This window comes from Petaurus breviceps, unplaced genomic scaffold (genome assembly GCF_028583685.1).
Source record: "Petaurus breviceps papuanus isolate PSGF00001 unplaced genomic scaffold, PetGlider_PUasm1.0 90775, whole genome shotgun sequence".
Lineage (NCBI taxonomy): Eukaryota > Metazoa > Chordata > Mammalia > Diprotodontia > Petauridae > Petaurus > Petaurus breviceps.
Window position 1 is genome coordinate 10429201 of NW_027187342.1, and position 16712 is coordinate 10445912.

A 16712-nucleotide genomic window follows, 5' to 3' on the forward strand; every position below is an offset into this window, starting at 1 on the left:
GACTGTACTGTATCAGAGCTCTAAGATTCAGGGAGTTTCAGAGAGCTGAATATTGTTCTCACTCAATTTTCATGCTTAAAACTTTGGTGGCATGACGAGGGAGGAAGGGAAAGAATCTGGAATTAAAAGTTTTAAAAATCAAATGTTTAAAAATATATTATTATTATTATTATTTTACATGCAACTGGGAAATAAGATATACAGGCACTGGGGTATAGAGATCCATCTTGCACTATTGGAAAGTCAGAGGGAGGCATGGGGAAGGAAATAGGAGAGAGCAGATTGGGGGAGGGGGTATACAGTGGGATCACTGTTTTGGAGTGGGGGATAGGGGAAAGATGGGGAGAAAATTTGTAACTCAAATCTTGTGGAAATGAATGATGTAAACTAAAAATAAACATAAAATTTAATTTAAAAAAGCAATGAGTCAGTCAAACAACAACAATAACAACAAAAACTTTGGTGGCAGTTAGGTGGTACGGTGACTGGGTTTGGAGTCAAAATAGACCTGAGTTCAAATGTGACCTCAGACACTTACTAACTGAGAGCCTGGCCAAGTCACTAATTTCTGTCTGCTTCAGTTTGCTCATTTGTAAAATGGTGAATATTAAGAGCAACTTTGTTATGAGGATCAAATGAGACAATAATTGTGAAGCACTTAGTATGGCACATAGTAAATCTTACACAATTATGTCCTCCTCCTCCTCCTCCTCATCCTCCTTCTCCTTCTCTTCTTCCTACTCCTCCTCCTGTTCTCACTCTCCCTTTCCTTCTTCTCCTCTTCTTCCTCCTTCTTCTCCTGTTCTCATCCTCCCTTTCCTCCTTCTTCTTTCTTTCCTTCTCCTCCATCTCTTCCTTTTCCTCCTCTAGTGTTTGATGCTCAATGGAGGAGAAGCCTTTGTGGCGGCGTTTTCTGACAAATCAAAAAACCTGTCAACAAAGAGTGGGATCTCCTATTCTTTGTACCTTTCATTTATGTGACTATAAAGATGTGGTCTTCTGTAGATTATTATTTGGGAAGGTCTGCTTATCTCCTTCATCCAGGATGCCCTTTATACATGCACAGATTGCAGGTGACCTAAAAAGCAATAGAAAGTGAATAGTAGATATAAATAGTTACAGCATATAGCAATATAGATTTGAACATAAGAAAAATAGATGGGCTAGTCAGGTAGCCTTTTTGGCATCTAGGTGACACACAGTGGACAGAACACTAGGCCTGGAATAAGGAAGACCTGAGTTCATGTTTGACTTCAAACACTTCCTGGCTGTGTGACCCTGGGAGAATCACTTAACCTCAGCTTTTTATTTTTTGTTAACTGTAATTGGGTTCAATAATAGTACCTACCTCACAGGATTGTTGTGAGGATCAAATGAGATATTTGCCAAGTGCTTTGCAAATCTTAGAGTGCTATACAGATGTTATATTATCATATTATATTGTTATGTTATTTCATTATCTCATATTATATTATATTATATAAGAAGGCTGGTAGTATAGTGGACAGAGCACTGGGCCTGGCATCAGAAATACCTGAGCTCACATTTGACCTCAAATGTTTGTTAGTTGTGTGACCCTGGGCAAGTATTTAGCCTCTACAGTTTCCTCAACTGTAAAATGGGTCTACTAATAGTACCTATTTCATAGGGTTGTCGTGAGGATCAAATGAGATAGTATTTGTTTAAAAAAAGTGTCCAGCCTAGGGCCTAGCATATAGTAGGTATTATATAAATGCTTATTCCCTTCCCTTCATCATCATTATCATTATTAAGTGACAGTATGAGGTGATGAAATGTGTGAGCATTGGATTGTGCTCAGGAAATATTAAAAGAAACAGAGAAACATCTCTAGTGTCTTATGTAGATCTTCTGTGAAGGAGTTACATAAGGAGATGTACATGAATCACACAGGGCTTGAAGGAATGAATTCGTCTTTATGAAAAGACTCCCCACACCAAGGTGATCACAGTAGTATTTAATGCATGCATCTCAAGGTATTCTGGCTTCTTCCATTTTGCCACAAACTCTGCAGTGAATGATAATAAGTAAGCGTGTGTGTGCGTGTATGATTCTTTAATAATTTAAAGATTTATCAAAGTGAGTATTAATGGTCAAAACAAATAAGAAAATGAATAACACAGAGGAGTTATTTGCTAGGCATTTAAGTTCCATTCCAGCATAGTGCTTTTTGCATATTAGGCATTAAGGATGTCTTCTTAAAATGATTATCTGCTTTGGTGAAATTAATTGAGAAATTAAGACACTTAGGTAAAGGGGATTTGGTTCTGCTTTCTATCAGGTGATACAGTTATAGGATATAATTATAGATGATGAGGTATCAATGTAGTATCAAGATGATCAAAACTGGGTGATCCCTGTTTAAAGTATGAAGACCACTCCAATTCAGTCAGAAGAGAGCAGCATGACTGGATTAATGACATGGGCTATATCATTGGATGACCATTATAAAACTCAATTCAGTCAGTTTGAGTCAGTCAATGCAGTTTGGCAGTATGGGAAAGTAGAAGAGAGAGTACCATTATTTGCGAAAGAGCCCAGCTCTTTACCTTATGAGGATGATAGAGGGGGGGGTTTCTATCTTCCTAGTCTACATTGAGCTTAGAATATAGAGTTAGAGCTACTTTCAACAAGGGAGAAGGCATTCCAACCATCAGTCAGAAAGCCAGGTAAGGCACAGTTGAGAGGACAGAAAGATACATTCCAAAAGGACACATATAGAGAGGTAGTCACTTGAGTCCAGAAGCAGCTTCAAAGAATATGACCTCTGGAAGCAAAAGAAAGAAAGCCATCAGTAGACTCAAGTGAAAGTTGTCATTGGTATTCAAGATTCAAGCTATAGGACAAAGAATACTATAAAACTCAGATGAGCAAGATACCCAATAGAATGTTGGGCAGACACTGTGCCCAATGGAGACCTTTATGAAGATTCTACGAGGAGGGAAAGGACTTTGAGACCTAGCAGTACAAGAAGAATGAGTAGTTTTGATCATTTACGTTCTCCATATACATACCTCATTAACACCGTACTCTAAGTTTGGGCCCACTCTTCCTACATATGTTGAATTGTTGAAAGAGAACCCCTTGGGCTTATTAGGGGAGTGATTAATAGTGAATATTAATATGACATCATAGTAAATGCCTTTGCTCTGAGCTAATTGGGTCTATCAGCTAACTATTAATGGGAAGCACACTAGTGGGGCCTTGTGAGCTATAGTTTTAGAAAGATGGACCCATAGGTTACATCCTTGAAACCTGGGGATAGTCATCACCCTGAAAACCTAATCTGCAAATCTATGAATGCTGAATTGCAGAGTATATCAGAGGAAGTTTTAGACTTATCTGTAGAATTAAGGCTTTTGCCAGGAAAAATACCAAGAATCCAAGAGAAAAAAGAAAACACTTAATTTTGTGAATTATCTCACTTTACTAATATAGGCCAGCTATTAAAAATAATTCTTGCAGAAAAACATCTAGTTCTTAAGACCTTACAGGATTTAAAGGAATTCATGACTAATTTTTGCCTTGGTAATGTTTATAGAAAACTACACATTGCTACTGCTGAGGTCAAAATAAGGTGGGTCTGTAATGAATAACAGAGCAAATAAATGGTGTTGATTTATCCATCAGTTTTCCTTCTTTCATTATAGGTTTTGTGAAGCAAAGTAAGATGAAGGTATAATTTCCTTGATATTTAAAAATAATTTCCATGCCTTTCTTTCTCCTCCTCTCTTAAAATCTTATGAAATGAAAACAACTTTTCTGCAGATGAGCTGTTCTTTGGCACTAACGAGAAGCTTATTTCAAAGGATAGAACTTGGGGAAAGAATCATTCCTTTGGTGCCAGAACTGTGTGGGACTGGTTCTCCTTCCCTTCATTTTGTAGACCCTACAGGCTATAAATTCTGTTCTTTTCCCCTGGTCTCAAAATGTGGCATTTAATTTTAAAACGTCATTTTTGTTTTCCATCAACAATAATTTTCGGATTTAGAGGCCACAAGTCTCTATAGGATTCAAAGACTATGCCTTCACTGATTGCCAAAATAATACCTTGAACAACCCATGTGGTTGTATAGAGTTTCATTTGAGTGTTTTTATGATACCTGCTGAGAAAGGCAGGTAATATGCCAGCATTCCATCCTAACGACAAGAGCTTACAGATTTCCAGAAGCTTTGTGGGGCCTGGGTTTGTCTGTTTGTTTGTTTGTTTTTTTGTGAAACATTTTTTTATGCCTGAGCAAACTACAGAAGTCACTTTGTTTTGACACCTCTGTCCTAATGAATTGTAGCTATGATTCCTAGAATGACAAAACACAATAAAACAAAAACCATTGAATGTTGAGTTGAGGAGACCTGTAGTCTAATCCTGACTCCTTTACTCCCTACCTGTGTGGCCATGAACAAATTTCTTTTTGTTTTCTTTTCGGAGGGGGGGGGGGAAGGCAGGGCAATTGGGGTTAAGTGACTTGCCCAAGGTCACACGGCTAGTAAGTGTTAAATGTCTGAGGCCAAATTTGAACTCAGGTCCTCCATGACTCCAGGGCCAGTGCTCTACTCTCTGTGCCACTTAGCTACCCCCAAAATTTCTTAACCTCTTTCCTTCTCAGTATCTTCACGTGTAAAGTGAAGGGATGAAACTAAATGCATTCTCCAAGTAGAGAAACCTATCTATGAAATGCCCTAGTCACAGGCTGATGTTTGGATTATAGAGGCCTAGTATTGATGAAAAATGTGATGGATTTTTCTTTCCCAGAGGTGCTCAGAATCCTTTTTTTTTAGTACTTAGTGGGCTTCTCTGGGAATCAAACTATGATATTGATTAGTAGCCTTTTAAAGGTTATATTCCCTAAATGGAGAGGCAGCATGGTATGGTCTCAAAGCCAAGCACACCCAAGTTTAAGTCCCATCTCTGATACATCCTAGCTCTGTGACCCTAGTGAACTCAACTTCACAGCAGTTAAGGCAACTTTCTAACACTATAAAGTGTGTTGCAGAAAAGGGGCTGACTTGAAGTTGATAAAGGGAGTTTGCTTACCCAGGGGTTCCCTATTTCAATGCAATCACAGATGTAGGGGCCTATCCCAGTCCTTGTTTCATAAATAGGATCAAATAGGTATGTTGAGTGACTTCCTTGGGTAATAATTCAATTAATTTAATTGATATTGCTCTAACAACACGTTCTCTCCTCTGACATTGTTGCCATTCTGGGCAAGCCCTCCTGGGCTATCATAATAGCCAGTAGATAGGTCCACTTGCCTCAAGTCTCTCCCCACTCTAATCCATCCTCCATTCCACCATCAAAATGATTTTCCTAAAGTATGAATCTGATTTTATTCTACCCCCAAAACCCCCCAACACTTAATAAACTCAAGTGGTTCCCAGTCACCTCCAAAACCATATACAAAATGCTCTGTTTGGCATTTAAAGCTCTTCATAATCTCCTACCTTTCCAGTCTTCTTATACCTTACTCCCCCAAATGTAATCTTTGATTTGATTCACTGAATGGGTGTTACCTCACTCTAAGTGAATATGGGAAAAGAGCCAGGGTCTCCCATTGCATCTGGGGTTATCTCTAGTCATTCTGATCAATATCTGGTCCCTGGATCCAGATGGATCTGGAGGAGAAAGTGAGGCTGGTGACCTTGCACATCCCTCCCTCATTCAAATCAAAGTCAACTGCAAGTCATGTCATCATTTCCTTGATGCCATGGTTCTCTTGGAAAACAAAGGACACACACACACACACACACACACACACACACACACACACCTCTTAGATCCAGTGACACTGGTTTCCTAACTGTTCCAAAAGCAAGACACTATCTCTTGACTCTTAAGCATTTTCTCTGGCTCTAATGCTTTAGCACAGTTCCTGGCACCTAAGGTGCTCAATAAATATTTTTGATTGATTTATTAATAATCTGTCCCCCATTCCAGGAATGCTCTCTTTCATCTCCTCCTACTAGCTTCCCTGGTTTCCTTTAAGCGCCAACTAAAATACTGTCTATATAGGAAGCTTTTCCCAACCCCCCTTAATCCTTGTGCCTTTCCTCCATTAATTATTTACTATTTATCCTGTATATAACTTGTTTTTATAAATTTGTTTCTTTGTCTCCTCCATTAGATTGCAACCTCCTCGAGGTCAGGGCTATCTCTCGCCTGTTTTTGTATCCCTACTACTTATGCCTGACACGTAGCAGGTGCTGACTGACTAGTATGTCAACCTTCTATTAACTAAACATTAATGTACATCAAGAGTTACTGTTGAAATCTGAGTTTTTCAGAAACTCCATGGTGAAAACAGAGCAAGTCCATGATTGTGAACAGAGAACTCCCTCCACCTCCAGCAGTTGAAAATTTACTGAAAGCCTGTTCTGTTCTAGGTTTTTGTGAGGCTCAGAGAAAAAAATGAAGGAGGGAATGGGGGCAAGAACAGTGTCTTACATTGCTGGTTTGGAAAGTCTTCCTGTTCCATTAGGCCATATGTTGGTATTAGCTTTAAAGAGTAGTTTCCGTTTACATCTGTTTGGGCTTGGTGGTGTTCAAATGTTTGTCAAAGATGATGTAACTTTCTGAGAAAGATGAATATGAATTTCTGCATATAAGGCAGAAAAGTTTGACCCAGGGTGGGAGGAATTCCTCTTTAGCATTGCTCTGTTTGGGTGCTGAGTGCCAACCATGGACCTCTTATTGTATAAAAAGAGTATTTTTGGCACAAAGCAGCAACAAGATGGAAAATGTATAGTAAGGTACAATCCCTTAGATAATTACCAACAAAATAATGCTGTTCAACCAAAAAATTCCGTATTATACAACTTTATACCTTCTGTGGTCTGTAACTAAACTTTTAATAATTTAAAGGTAAAACCTATTTAAATATATTTGTTATGGAGGCATAAAGAATCTCCTCTATGTCTACTATAAATCAATAACTTTGAAATAATAATTGTGCTAATATGCATGATATATTATGTTGTATATTATATAGCATCTTAAATTTTTCAAAATATTTTTTAATTCAAAATAATACTTGTCTTTTACATACTTCTAAGTTAGTTGTGCAATCTTGGGCAAGTCATTTAAATTCTTGACCATAACAGAACCACTCCTTTTTAGATCCTAACACCTTAATCTTCAATATGAAGAAATGGAAATGTCACTAAAGAAGACAAAGGTGGTAAGAATAGCTAGACCAGACCAAATACTAGAATGAAGGTTCCTTGAGGGCAGGGATTGTTCACCTTTTTTGTTTTGTATCCCCAATAGCTACCTAGCACCGTGCCAGACACCTAATAATTGCTTGTTGAATTAAATTAAATTTTAAATATACATAGAAGAAGTCTTGTGCTGAAGGCAACATTAATTTGAAAGCATCAAAGGACCAATTTTAACAATATTTGAAAGAAGGGAAGATACCAATGATTCAAAAAAAAATCAGGAACAGCATGGTTATTTATCCTTAATTTTTAAAGAGGACCAATGACATCATGAGGTGATGTCTTGACATGTGCGTGAATTAGATTTAAGTGAGGCAGAGGTGCACAAAGTCATCAGCCTCACTCTCTCTTCCAGATTCACTGAAGTCCAGTAGCAGGACGAAAGTCAAAACGACTGATGATGGTATTGTTAACAAAAGAAAGACAAGAGGGAGGGCAGAGGATCACAGATTAGGAGATATAAGGAACCTGAGAGGTCATCTAGTCTAAGCCTCTCACTTTGCAGATGAGGAAATTGAACCGCAATGAGCACCACCATGCCACATATCTGTTTTCTTATCTCTATATTGGAAAATTGCCTATTTGCTTATTAAGGGTATCCTTAATATCTTTTTTAAAATGAGAAATGAATAGACAGGCTTCTCCAAATGATTTTCTTCATACGATTAAATATTCTCAGTTATGGAAGGTGAATAGACTACAAGGTTCCATTGTGTTCTTTGTAGATAATGACAACCAAAAAATTGACTTACTAGAGTAAAACGTTGCCTTAAAAAGACTCTCTTACAACATTATCTTCTTTGAGGATGTCAACATCGTAGAAGATTCTCTGATAAGTTTGACCTCAGGGATAGCAGTCCTCTGATTAGGAATAGAAAATTAGGCATAAAACAGGGAGCTGTTCTTCTCGACAAAGATGTTCTCCACTGTATTGGAAGATTCCTACACAGAATTACAGATGGTAAGAATATAAAGACATTTGGGAAAATTTATTTGGAACATAGTGTACATTAAGCTTTTTAAAGCCTGCTTCATGTTAATTAATGCTCATGAACAACTACTAAAGCCTTTCTTTTAATAAATTGACCAGTATTCTAGTTTTTTAAAAAAGGCATTTAAGTAAACAACTTAGCAAAATAGGTAGTAAGAAAGATTCCCCTCCTGCTACATACAGGGTTGCCATATAATTAGTGAGAATGATAGAAGGAAATATGTCAGGTTACACACACAGCTAGGGTACACATGTTGTCAGGGAACAAGAGTAGCCAAGTCAGCTCATGCTTCTAAAAGATGGCGCCCCATTGGAGTGCTCCTCTGTTTTTCATGCTGCTGTTTGCTCCTCTATAGTTCTGTCCTTTGATGATGTCATTGAGTTCTGCCCTGCTGTTTTTGTTGATGTGCTGCAAATACATTTGCAGATGTTTTTTCTGCCATGCCAGTCTTTTCTGGCTCCTTCATTGAACTGCTCTTTCGCATTCTTTGTTGGGCTTCTGCTCTGAGTTGCTTTGTGGGCTTCAGTTGCTATGTCTTCTTTCTTGGTATAGGAAGGATTCTCTTTACCTCTTTTTGGCTCATAGCCCTGGAGCTATTTCAGCTCTTTTGTGATCTAGACGACACCCCCCCCCCCCTTCCCGCACTTAACCAGCTACCTACAGTCGTTTTTGTTGTTGATGTTGTGTGTCTGACGCTTTTTGACCCCATTTAGGGTTTTCTTGGCAAAGATACTGGAGTAGTTTGCTATTTTCTCCTCTACTTCATTTTATAGATGAGAGACTAAGGCGAACAGTATTAAGTGACTTGCCCAGGGTCATACAGCTAGTAAGCATCTGAGGAGAGATTTGAACTTAGGAAGATTGCTGACTCCAGGTCCAACACTCCATTGACTGTGCCACCTAGCTGCCCCCTAAAGTAGTTACTAGGTTTTAAAGTTTTTTTTTTTAACTCCCTTGTTTCTTTCTCAGCTTGCCACTAAGAATTTTGAACTGGTTGATTGATTGAACTTAAGGAATAGGTTGGAAGGGGATTGCTAGTAAGTGCTCTCAGGATCCATTCTTGTCCCTGTTCAGTTGAATATTTTTTTATTTAAAAAATCATTGACTTGGATAGAAGTATAGATACTATTCTTAGGAGACTTTCAAATGACAAAAAGATAGGGGGAAATGGCTGGATGACAGACTCCAAAAATATCTTAATAGGTCACAATATTTGTCTGACTCGAATAAGATGAAATTTAACAGGCATCAACATTTAATATTACATTTGGATTTAGGACATCAACTTCCTAAGTATAAAATAGAGGAGGTATGCCTGGATAGCAGGCTGAAAAACATCCAGAGGTTTTGATGCCTCTGTATAGGCTGAAATTCTCTCCTAACTCACCTTCACCTTCACCTCCTGGAATTCCTGGCTTTCTATAAAGCACAGTTCACATGTTAGCTCCTATAGAGGACCTTTCCTGGTTTCCTCAATTGTAAGTCCCCTCTGATCTACCAGAAATTAGATTTTTTTGTGCTTAGCTCTGTACTACTGTTCTGATTCCCATCTGCCTCCTTAGATTGTAAACTCCTAGAAAGAAGAAATACCTTCATTTTTACCTTTGTACTCTCAACATTGAGCCCAGGGCCTGGCACAAAGCAGGCACTCAATAAATACATGGTGAATTGAATTAATTTGGTTGCAAGCTCAATGTGAATCAGTGGCATGATATTTTAACCAGGTAAGTTGATAAGATCTCAGGCGGAAATAAAAGAAGCACAGCAGTCCATAGAAATGTCGTGATACCACTGTAATACTTCCCTGGTCAAACTATATAGAGAGTATTGTATTGCTTCCTGGTACCATGTTTTTGGAAGGAGATTGATCAGCTGGACAATATCCAGAGGAAAGTAACCAGAATGGTTAAACAAGACCATGAAATAAGAGGATTAATTGCAAGAACTGAAGATGTTGAGACCAAAGGAAAGAAGACTTAGGAGAACAGGATAGCTGTCTTCAAGTATCTTCAGGCTTCCAGGTAAAAGAGGATTAGACACATTCTTTTCTTCTCTGCTCTTGTGTCCCATGCCACGTCCTATTCCCACCTTCTCAGCTGGGAATTTTGCTTCATGCTTCACTGAAAAAATAATTTGAAGCCATTCACTGAGATCTCCCTTTTCTTGTCATGTCATGTCATATCATGTCATGTCATGTCATGTCAACTCTCTGATATTATCCCTCACTTTCTTCACTACAGTCATTGAAGAGGGGACCCTTCTTGTTGCCAAAGCTGATCCCTCTACACATAGCCTTGATCCCATCCCATTCCATCTTCATCAGCAAATTGTCCCCACTGTGATTCTCACTTTCTCTCTTATCTTCAGTCTCTCCTTGTCTATTGGCTCCTTTCTACTGCCCATAAACATGCTAGTATTTCCCATCCTTTAAAAAAAAACCAACTCACTCAATCCAACCATCCCCACTACTGCTCTTTATTTCTTCTTGCCTTTATGACTAAACTCCTTGAGAAAGACATCTGTAATTGGTGCCTCCACTTATTTTCCTCTCCCTCCAGTCAAAACCTCTGTAATGAGGCTTTCTGCCTCATTATTCAATCAAACCTGCTCTCACTAAAGGTGCCAAGGATGTCTTAATTGCCAAATCTAATGACCTTTTCATAGTGTTCATTCTTTTTTCTTTTAACCTCTCTGAAGCACTTAACACTGCTAACCACTTTTTCCTCTTGGATACCATTTCTATGGGTTTTCATAACTCTGTTCTCTCATGGCTCTTCTCCAACCTGTTTCCCCATTTCTTTTCCTTTTTGTTTTTATTTTTTTTTGCTTTTTGGAGGGGGAAAGAAGGGCAATTGAAAGAAGGGTGACTTGCCCAAGGTCACACAGCTAGCAAGTATTAAGTCTTTGAGGCCGGATTTGAATTCAGGTTCTCCTGACTCCAGGGTGGGTGCTCTATTCACTGTACCACCTAGCCACCCCTCCCATTCCCTTTTAAGTCTCTTTTGCTAGTTCATCCAGGCCATGCCTACTAATCTAACAGGTTCCTCCAAGACTCTGCTCTTGCTCTTTTCTTTTCTCCCTCTTAGTTATAAGCTCTCATGGGTTCAATTATCAATTCATCTCTGCACAGATAATTCCCAGATTGATTTACACAGCCTTAGTCCCCCTCCTCTGAGCTCTCATCTCACTTTATTGTGAGACTTCCTATTAAATATTTGCACTGAGTATACTGCTGGTATCTTAAACTCAACAGGTCCAAAAGAGAACTCATTATCCCTCTGAAATCCACCTATCTTCTGAATTTCCTTATTTTCCATCCAGGGTGCCATCATCCTTCTAGTCACTCAAGTTTATAACCCCCATGTCATTCTTGACTCTTCTGTTCATTTATTTCATATATCAAAATGAGTCACTAATTAGTTGTAATTTTTTTTCTGCAACCTCTCTCATATATGTCCTCTTCTCTCCACTCACTGGGCCATTCTAGTTCAGACTTTAATTCTCTCTCACCTGGACTATTGTAATAGTCTCTTTCTTTTTCTGCCTTGTCTCAAGTCTCTCTGATCTTTTTTTTTGAGGAAATCAGGGTTAAGTGACTTGCCCAAGGTCACACAGCTATTAAATATATAAGGCTGCATTTGATCTCAGGTTGTCTCTCTATACTTCAATCCATTCTTCACACAACTTCCAGAGTGGTCTTCCTAAAGTGTAGGTCTGACCATATCACCTCTCTATTCAATAAACTCTGATGACTTGTAACCTCTAGGACAAAATAGAGTCTGCTCTGGCATTCAAGGCTATTGTTCCAGTCTTTTAACACATTACTTTCCTCCATGTACTCTATAACCTTACATTACTGTCCTGCTTTCTCTTCTTCATTTCCAATGTCCCATCTCCCATTTCCTTGCTTTTTCCCTGATTATCCTTCATGCCTGGCATTCCCTTTCTCCTTTCTTTTGCCTTCTGGTATTCCTGGCTTTCTTTTAAGATTGAGTTTCCATTGCCTTTTCCCATTCCCATTTACCCTGCCCCCCTCACTAAGCTCTTCTTCTATAAGGTCACCACCCATCTAATCCATATTCATTTTGTATGTGCCAATTTACATATGTGCCATCTCCACTATTAAAATGCAAGAACCTGGAGGGCAGGGACTGCTCTCGCTCCTTCTTTATATCCGCCATAGTTAGGACCATAAAAAGTACTTAATTCTTACTGATTGATTTGTTACCAAAGGGTGGAAGAAGGAGCCTTGGATGGAAGATGCAAATTTAGACTTAAAGGAAGGAACAACTTCCTAACAACTAGAGCATTCCAAAAGTGCAATGGGATGGTTTGAGAGGTAGTGGGTTCCCTCTCACTGGAGGACTCCATGTAAAGGTTGGATGGCAATTTATTGGCTCATAGCGGGGTCTATTTTTCAGGTATAAAGTGGACCGAGTTGCCATTGACATCCTTTCCAACTCTGATATTTTGTCATTCTGGGAGTTTGGTCTCCTATTTTTATTTAGACTTGGAAAATTCCTTTCAATTCCTTTCCACAATCTTGATGCCTATTGTGATTCATGTAAATATCCAGGAATAAGAATGAAGTTGGACAAAGCTGGCAATCTTTCTCCCACTTACCCAACAATAACAAAGTTGCTGTCCACCGGATAGAAGTAAAGCAAAAGAGAACAAGCATTTATTGAGCACCTACTATATGCCAGACACTGCTATGCACTTGATCTCATTTGATCCTCACAACAATCCTGTGAGGTCAGTGCTATCATGATCCTCCTTTTTCAATTGAGGAAACAATCAACAAATAGACTTGCCCAATGTCATACAACTAGTAAGTGTCTGAGGCTGGATTTTGAACTCAGGTCTTCCTGACTTCAGGTCCAACCCTCTGTCCATTACACCTCTTAGTTAATTGTGGGGGTTCTTTGAGTGAAGCCCATAAGAAATAATTTTCTTTCAAAAGAATTCTCTACATTGTACACAGTAATAGCAATGTTGTGCAATGATCAAGTGTGAATGACTTAGCTATTCTCAGCAATACAATGATCCAAGACAATTCCAAAGGACTCATGATGAAAAATGCTACCCGCCTCCAGAGATAGAACTGATGGCATCTGAATGCAAATCAAAACATACTGTTTTTCACTTTATTTTTCTTGTGGGGTTTTTTTGGTCTGTGTTTTCTTTCATAACATGACTAATATGGAAATGTTTTACAGGATTGAACACATATAACCTATATGCAATTGCTTACTATCTCAGGGAGGGAGGAGGGGAAGGAAGGAGAGAAAGAATTTGGAACTCAAAATTTTTAAAAAGGAATGTTAAAAATTGTTTAATATATAATTGGGAAAAATAAAATAATATTTTAAAAAGAGAATAATTCTCTCTGACTGATCCTTCACTTTTGTGGCTCAATACTATGGTGATTCCCTTTGTCTCCCATCTTCATGGCTCTGGTCTTGCTTATGTTGATACTTGCCCTAGTTCATGGGAAAACACTTTACATTTTAAATACTGGCAGACTCTCTTCTCTAATGACCAGAGTGATGTCATTTACATAAGCCATAAACGTCCTCAGATTGTATGATGCTATCCCCTCTCTAGTTTTACACTGTACTTCTCTCAAATTTGATTTGTATTTCTTATGAGAGACTCTATATACCCCTGTATAGGAAGTGGCTATCATGGCTCTTCTGGGCTTGATTCTCCCATCATGTTAGTGCCTTTCTTCCTTTACCAGAGTATTGGAGTCTGAATCCCATTGTTCCTGATAGCCTCACATGCTTCAGTAGTTTTCATAATAGACTATGTTTTTTGCAGGGGCTTAAAAGGAAAACCATAACTTTTCAGAAATGGAAAGAACGTGAGTAACTGGCTAGTCCAACTCATATCTCACCAAGAATCTGCTCTGCATTATACCCCCAAAGCAATCATCCAGAAATTTGTTTGAAGACCTCAAGGAAAGGGGAAGCCACTACCTCCCAGGGTCTCCTACTCCATTTTTGGAGAGCTCTAATTGTTAGGAATTTTTTCTTCATTAAACCTAAATCAGCCACCTAATTATGTCCTCTGGGGCCAATGAGGACAAATCTCATTCCTCTGCTGTATGACAGTCCTTCAGACACTTTAAGACAGGTATGTCCCTCCTCACAAAGTGTTCCCAGTCCTTTCAATGCATGCTCCTATGGCATAATGTCATGGCCCTTGTTGTCCTTCTCTGGAATTTCCTAGTTCATCACTATTGTCTAATTAAAACCTTTTTCTTGATTCAGACATAATAAAAACCCCTTCTACCATGATCCTTAAAACACTTCATAATTTCTTTAAAATTTACCAGTCAGCTATTTTCTGCCCCTTTATAATACATTGCTGTGCTTTGTATATCGTTCCCTTTGCTATTCCTGCTCACCTTTGCAATAATATTCCTGCAGAAATTCTGTAACCAGCATTTAACATTATTAATGACCTCCAGTTTCCAATAACTCCTCCTCTTTAAAAATAGCTCAGTGAATTCTCCTTGTTTCATTGTGCCATTATACATTCTCTCCCAACCCCCATACCTCTGAACACAGCAGCCAAAGATCTGGTATACTTAGGCAATCTTCAGATGTCTGTAGAGACATCTGAAGCCATGAGACCACAAGTCAGTCAACAAGAATTTATTAAGTGAGGGGCGGCCAGGTAGCACAGCGAGTAAGAGCACCGGCTCCAGTGTTGAGAAGACCTGGAGATCGAATCCCGGGCTCAGACACTTAGCACCCACCCAGAAACACCTGGCCGTGTAACCTTGAGCAAGTTACTTCACCCCAATTGCTTAGGGGCGGCCAGGTGGCTCAGCTAGTAAGAGCACCGGCTCCAGTGTCGGGATGACCTGGATCAAATCCGGGCTCGGATACTCAGCACCACACCCAGAAATAATAACTGGTTGTGTAACCTTGAGCAAGTTACTTAACCCCGATTGCTTTAAAAAAAAAAAAAAGAATTTATTAAGTGCTTCCTATGTGCCAAGAAATGTGTTAAGTGCTGGAGATACAATAAAAGTCAAAAAACAAGGGCCCTTCCTTCAACTAAATCATATTCAAATGGAAGAGAAAACATGTAAATAACTGTCTACATCTATAAAAACATATATGTATATATGCCAAATATATGTATGTTATATATTTGTGTGCATGTTATAGCTATTTATGTGTATGTATACATACATATATGTGTATGCATATTATATGTGTGTGCATGCATATATATGTATACACATACATACACACACACTATGCATACATAGCCTTTCCAGCTACAAAACCAATCAAAGGAGGCTACCTTCACCTACATGACAGGGAAGATAGAGAGTGCCTCCATGTTAGGCCATTGCATATGTAATGGGGCTTTTCCTGGCCACGCCCAGATTGCCTAACAGATTATCCAGAGGTTGAAGATCATAGTTCACCCCTAGCTCAGGTGTTCTTAACTGAGGGGAAGGACTTCTTTCAAACATTCTCTTTTTAAACTTGGCAATGACAAATGGGCCTTGGTTTGCTTATGTTTGTTCTGTGCTGTTTGTCCTTCCCAGATTCAGGTATCTTATAATGATCTCCACTGTACTCACTGGACTAAGAGTTTGAGCCATGGTGACCTTGGAACCAGGATTCCAGGCAGGATAGTGCAGCCAGACAGCTCATCAGAGAAGCACAGAAAAGCAAGGAAGCCTGGGACTCAACCCCAGGTTGGGTTTTGGCCTTAGAACTGGAACTGTTCTCTATAGGAACTGAATTAGACTATGACCCTAATCCCTTTCCCCTTCCCAAAGACTGAGGTGGTTGGTACAAAGAGGAAAGAGGATTAAGCCCTATGTATTGGGGGCTAAGCTTGTATACTTTTGTGATTATGCCTTTGAAGCAAATATTTCTTTGTAAAAGTTGGTCTCACAGTGATTAAATGGAACTGATGACACAAGGGACTATGCCTAGTCTTGGGGGAACACTATCGGTAGAGGCTGTAGACATTTGCACAGAACCTAGATGCCCCTGAACTCCCCTCAAGGGTACTAGAGAACCCTGGGGGAGTGGCGAAGTATATTATGTGTATATATGTTTATGTGTACATGTATACACACTAGCAATTAGAAATGCTAGCTGTTATTAATTGATTCTTTCCTTTTGCCTCTTATTTATTTATTTATTTTAAAGTAATCGGCCAGTTATTTCTGGGTGTGGTGCTGAGTATCTGAGCCCGGATTTGATCCAGGTCATCCTGACACTGGAGCCGGTGCTCTTACTTGCTGTGTTACCTGGCTGCCCCTGCCTCTTTTTTCATTTATCAGGGTTGTGAGGCAAGTCTCAAATTCATCAGTAATAATCCCATTGCTTCTTCCATTCAAATATGCTGGTTTCCAGGTGCCTTAGTGTAAGTGAAAATACCTGTGTATTTTCCTGGTGAATTGGCCACACCTTCTCTCATGGTTCAGTTGTGCTGTTTTCCACA

General features: G+C 39.0%; 1 long non-coding RNA gene across 2 annotated transcripts in view; it reads right to left on the minus strand.

Moving 5' to 3' along the window:
- Nucleotides 1-212: 212 nt before the first annotated feature.
- The window catches only part of LOC138146945 (uncharacterized), a 30298-nt gene continuing 13798 nt past the window's right edge, over nucleotides 213-16712 (minus strand). The window contains exons 2-3 of one of the 2 annotated variants that reach the window (XR_011164668.1): nucleotides 7989-8178; nucleotides 213-1078 (exon numbers count right to left, since the gene is read on the minus strand). This is a non-coding gene — a long non-coding RNA (uncharacterized lncRNA). The remainder of the gene's footprint in view (nucleotides 1079-7988; nucleotides 8179-16712) is intronic. The other variant, XR_011164667.1, reaches the window with a different exon arrangement.